Genomic DNA, 6300 nt, shown 5'->3' with positions numbered 1-6300 from the left:
TGTCTGTCAATATAACTTACTTCCTCTTGGCTCCGGGAACGACATGTGACTCAAGCCTGCCCAATTAAAGCGCTCATCTCCCTGCCAATGTGATTGGTCCAGAGATGGGCATGTAACACAGACTAGACCAGTCAGAGCCAATGAGACTCACCCCGGGGGTTTATTGGCTATTGGAGGGAGAGGCGTGACCTTTGCACTGGGGATGTCGAAGAAGCGTCCAATGGCTGTCATCTTTTTTCCGTTTGTTTAAAAACCTCGTTGAAGCATAATTTACATCTTGTAAAATTCACCCATTTAAGTATATAATTCAGTGATTTTAGTAACGATTTCGTGCACACACGTGTGTGCTCACGTGCGTGTGCGTGCATGCATTTGTGAGCTAGTGCGCTAACTTTCTTGTTCTATGTAACAGGCGGCATCTTGACTTCCATGTCCAAATTACAAATGATACTCGAGAGGGAGAGAGAGAGACAGACAGACAGACAGGAGAGGGATCTCAAGGTGACATGAATGTAAGAGAGAAGGAAATGTTAGTTAGGTTCGCTAGTGACCAAAAGCTGAATGTGATGTATGTGTGTAATTATTCCTAGCTAAATGTGTGAGGTGCCTCCTACTCCTTTGCACAATAAATATCTGAATGCCCATTTATTAATTCCCCATATTCTGTCTTGGTCAAAGAAGACTTACAAAGATGCTGACAAGACGGGAAGAGATTAAGTAAATTAAAAGAGGAAAAATGAAGCGAAAAGAAGACTTACAAAGATGCTGACAAGACGGGAAGATTAAGTAAATTAAGAGGTAAAATGAAGCGAGGGGGAAATGTGGGCTGGGAAGGAGGCTGCGACTAAACGCTTAGTAAACAAAACGTTTAACAGGAGGACGTGAGCACGATTTCCGAGGACTGATGCGGCCCCGCCCAGGCTTTGTGACAATCAGAACTAGCAGGGAAATATGCTCAGTTCCTAAAACGTGATGTTTATGGAGCCGGTTGCCGAATTTCCCTCTGGAGCCACTCCGTCCTGTAATTCGCTAAAAGCCCTTTTATGGGGGTCAATGTGTCCCATGCCTAAGGAGGTGACGGTGAGGAGTAAGCCGACATCCAAGTGAAGTGGGGGGCATGAGGTACTTAAAGAAACGTGCGTGTGCGTGCGTGTGTGCGCGTGTGCGTGCGTGCGTGTGCGTGCGTGCGCGCAGGTGTGGCATTCCAGGAAGGGTGATGGATGCAGAGGTGACAGGTTTGCAGCACGGACCAGTCTGTGACGTCCTGAGGACGCTGGCAGCCATTGTGTCTGGAGCATAGGGAGCCAAGGGGAGGTGTACGAGGTGAGTCTGGAGCTCTAGGCAACGGCCACGTCCTCCGCCGGGCCTCAGAGGCCACGAGGGGTTGGGGTTTTATTCTGAGCGCCGTGCGGAGCTCCGGGGTTCAAAGCAGACATTCGCAACGGCTGTGTTCTGCTCCCCGGCCCTCCCTTCGGAGAAGGCTTACGGAGAGAGCGAGCGATGACTTCGCAGCTGCTCATCACCAGGAAGCTGTAATCACTAAGAGAATGTTTGAAATCACCAGTTAAGGATTTTTAGAAGGAAGCGAACCAAAGAAATACGGCGGTAGCCTGCCCTGATTATTTCCTGGGCTCAGTAACCAGGTGCACTGAGGAAGAGACGTTTTTTTCCTCCTCGTTTATGGAGGTCTCGGGGTCCCGTTTTGAAACTGCTGATAGAATGTGTTCTGGGATGTTTTCACAGGAATCTGAAACTTTTCCACTTGCCTCGCAATAAAATTTCTTTGATTTTTTTTTTCTTCAGATATTGATAGGGGAAAAAAAGTATCTTACGGTAAAACATTGGCTTTAAATATCAAGAGAACCGTGCGGTGTTGATTACCAGAAAAGGGAAGGTCAGGGGCTTATAGAATTAAGGGGCTGAAAGACTCATGAACTTGGAGCGTGAGTCGAGCCACTCAGATTCTAGGGTCCTCGAGGCTTGCGTGGGGGTGCGCCACTTGACTCGTCAAAGGCCTATCACCTCGCAAAATCATTTAGAGCCCTGGGGGATTTTGAAAGCTAGAACAGCGCTCTGCTCTGGCCGTAGAAGGCGTTGGGGGGTACGCGTCGTCGGATGAGCGAATGCGTATTTCGCAGGTGAGACACTGTCGCCCGTACAGGGCATTAATCTCATTGCGTGTGCACGGCAGAAAACGTAGAAGAAGGGGTGTCCTCGGCGCCTCGCCACTCGGGGCCATGTGCTCGGAAGTGGGCGTGGCGTGCGCACCTGTCTGCTTCTCCTCGTTGCCCCCAGTCCTGCCGTGTCGCCCGTACAGGGCATTAATCTCATTGCGTGTGCCACGAGCACGGGGCCATGTGCTCGGAAGTGGGCGTGGCATGCGCACCTGTCTGCTTCTCCTCGTTGCCCCCGGTCCTGCCGCGCCCGTCACGCTGTGAGCTTCCGGTGTGGCGGTGCCCGGTGTCACACTGGCCTGGCTCCCCCACCTGTGCCAGTTCCCACCGGCATCCAGCTGTGTCTCTGATGCTGGAGAGAGAGAGACGGCTGGCCTCGCCGAACTGCGATTTTATGCTGTTCCCCACCATGCTTCTTTCCTGGGAGTTTTTCCCAAGGGTGCCTCAACTATATATTTTTGCCTCATGAGTTAACGATAAAACCTAACAACCTTATAAGACGTGATTCCGTTGCATAGTCAAGCGGTGTTTTTCAAATTGCGAGCGATGACCCATTAGAAGGAGGCGGGGTAATTTTAGTGGGGAGTTAAACAACGCGTTAGAATAGGCTGGAACGAAGTGGGACTGAGCGGAACAGCATGCGACAGAGTAGAATCCAGCACGGAATGCCGCGTCATAGGCTTTTGTCTTGGCGAGATGAATTTATGGACGCATCTGCGTGTGTCCTACCCTGGATGCAAGTATTTCAGACCGCGGATGCCCCCCAAAGACGCTTGCAAACCACTGCCCTCCACCCACCTTCCGTCTCCCCGTTGTGAAGTCGTGACGTGGGAAGAGCATTCAGGTCGATTGGTTTAGGTTCACACGTCGTCAGTTTGTAGCTTTAGATCAGTTGACTTTCCTCGGCCATCAGGCTTTCTCTCCTGCTCTCCTCGGGAGCAGCGGCTCTTCCTTCCCTCGGGCTGGCAGTTAGGGGGTGAGGGTGACGCTGAATTCCAGTGTGTCTAACGCTATGTCTTAAATTTCCTCTCTGCTCATATCCTTCCCATGAACGAGCGATTCCTGCTTGAGGGAGATGCAGAACAGGGCTCAGTGTGTGAGGATGCCCGGGGCTGGAAATCTGAGCCTTCCTCCCAGAGCCGGCGGTTCGTCACCGCGTCCGTTTATAGAGGTGACTTGGAGGTTTACGAAGACAGCAGAGATGTCGTTTCTTTGTTTTTAAAGCATCAAGTACCAGCGAGGAGATGGAGACTTAATGGAACAAATCTATCTAATGCCACTCACGGGTTTCGAGAGGGGGACCCAGTTTCGAGCATGCCCTTATCGAAGCACTCATTGGCACTATTACGGTGTGTCCCTTAGCGGTCATTGCTGGGGCGAGGGCTTGTCATGGCGATGCTGCTTTCTCTAGGCTCAGCAGGTGGGGAGTGGGGAATGCAAACCAAAACCACCTCACACCCGTTAGAATGGCTGTCGTCAACAGGACAAGTCATAACAAATGTCAGAGAGGATGTGGAGAGAAAGGAACCCTCATCCACTGCTGGCGGGACTGCAAATTGGTGCAGTCACTGTAGAAAACAGTATGGAGGTTCCTCAAAAAATTTAGAACACAATTACCACATGACCCGGCAACCCCTCTTCTGGGTGTCTACCTTCAGAATTTGAAAACATTTATCTGTAAAGATCTATGTACCCCGATGTTTATTGCAGCATTATTTACAATAGCCAAGACATGGAAGCAACCTAAGTGCCCATCGATAAATGATTGGATAAAGAAGAGGCGGTACATATGTACCGTGGAATATGACTCAACCATTAAAAAGATGAAGCACTGCCATTTGTGACAGTACAGGTGGATCTTGAGCTAATCATGCTGAGCAAGATGAGTCAGCCGGAAAAAGTTGAGAACCACGTGATTTCACTTATATGTGGGCTATAAAACTGAAAGCAACAAACGAGCATGACAGGCAGACTCTTAGAGACAGACGACAGTTTAGTGGTGACCAGGGCGAAGTGGGGAGGGGGACAGAGAGGGGTAAAGGGGTCACATACACAGTGACAGAGGGAGACGTGACTTTGGGATGTCGAACACACAATGCAATGTACAGATGACGTATCACTGAATTGTACACTCGAAACCTATATAATTTTATTAACTGATGTCATCCCAATAAATGTAACTTAAAAAAAAAGAGGCCCTGAAGATGGCTGATTCTGCTCCGCTCAGGCAGCGGGAAGGCGGAGAGGCTGCGGGCGGCCGCTGGTGGGAGCTGTGCATCTCACAGCGAGCACGCGCCATGCGTCACAGGCGGTTGGGGTCTTACCGGTCAGAGGAAGGTGTGGGCCGGAGGGTGGGATGTCGGGGAGGAGGAGAGAAGATTGACGTCCTGGGTGACGTTTGCACAAGTCACTCGAGCAGCTGCCTCTGCGCGTCGCTCCAGCCGGCTTTGGCGCATCATCCCATGATCTGGGCGGTTCTGACTGGTTTTCTCAGCTTTTGCAGCCTCTGTTAGTTTCCAGTGGCTGCTATACCAAGTGACCACCATCCGGTGGCTTAAAACAACGGAAATGTCTTCTCTGATGGTTCTAGAGGCCAGAAGTGCAAGCCCCCTTCTCTCCGGGGCCCTGGGGGGAGGGTCTTCCCTGCCTCGGCGGCTTCTGGTGGCTCCGGGCGTTCCTCTGCTGGGGCCGTGTCACCCCAGTCTCTGCTCTGTCTGCACATGGCCTCTCTCGTCTCCGTGTCTCTCCTCATCTGTCTCTTAGAAGGTCACTCGCCCTTGGATTAAAGGGCCACCCTAAATCCAGCGTGATCTCATCTCAAGATCCTTGATTTCGTTCCATCTGCAAAGACCTTTCTGAGGAAATAAGGTCACAGCCGTAGGTTCTGGGGTCCAGAAGTGGGCGTATCTTGTTAGGGGCCACCATGCTGCCCCCTACGACATGAGGTCTACTCTCGCGGGGTCAGAGTGCCGTCTGCCCATAATTATTTGCCGGTGTCCGCACTGGGGGTGTTCCGTTCGGACAGGCAGGAGCGAAGAAGGCGTTACCACAGTCGTCCCGCCGATGCGTCAGAGGGGGAAGCCACTTCCTGCCCCACACCTCGGTCCCCCCGTCTGTAAGGTCTCCGTCCTGCACTTGACTGCCCCATCAGCGAGTGTCCTCTGCTCACCGTGTTGAACTCTCACCCAGCCCTGCCTCCTGTCGCCTGCATTTTACTCGGCCGCATTTATCAAAACCTGACGCGCTACGTACTGTGCTTATTTATTTCCTCGCTGGCTTCTTCTCCCGACAGAAAGTAAGCTCCAGAAGGCAGAGCGTGATCTCTTGGACTCACTGTTCTGTCCTGCGTGGCTCGAGCGGTGCCTGGCGTAGTGGGTGCCTCGGGGCCTGTCGCCAGACGTTTGTGCGAATTAAGTCAGAGTCTCTGTGAAGACTCAGAGCAGCTCTTTGGTCAGCGCGCGTTTCCCTTCTCCTCCTCCCGTTTCTGGGACGCCTCCTTGTGCACAAGATCCGCGGTGCCTTGGGTGCCATTCACCCGTAGTGATGAACGTGCCGGGGGATTTTAAATAACTTTGTAGCAAAATGTATTATTTGAACTTCCCGTCTTTTGCAAGGCGGAGAGACTAGTGAGAAACGCAGCTGAGTCTCATTATTCTTGATGTTCACAGTAATTATGTTCTACAGAGTCGCTGTGAACACGGGCTTAGTCAACGCCGGACCGTTATTCCCAGGGAAATGCAGAGCTGGTTCCTGCGAGCCTCTGGCACAATATTTTCATCGACCGATCAATACGTAACCCGATTTTAAGTGTGTTTCTGTTTCACGACACCTGATTCAATACATGTCGTTGACTCTTTAATCCCGACCTCGATGTCACTCAGGCCTGCGTGTGGCTCGCCTGCCACACGTGTCTCCCCGGGAGACGCGCCGCAGCGTCTGGTGCTCAGCACGCTGGACAGCTCCGCAGCGCAGGCCGCCGGGAGCGCAAACTCGCCGCCGAACCGCACGTGAACTTGACCGCGGACAGAGCGCCTGTCCGCGCACAGTGGCGGGCAGCGTGCGGCCGCCCTCGGGTGGGAGCGTGCTAAGTGACCACCATTTGCCTCGTCCCCAGTGGCCGTCAGAG

Source organism: Pteropus alecto, unplaced genomic scaffold, assembly GCF_000325575.1.
Source record: "Pteropus alecto unplaced genomic scaffold, ASM32557v1 scaffold213, whole genome shotgun sequence".
Taxonomy (NCBI): domain Eukaryota; kingdom Metazoa; phylum Chordata; class Mammalia; order Chiroptera; family Pteropodidae; genus Pteropus; species Pteropus alecto.
This window is presented reverse-complemented; position numbering follows the sequence as displayed.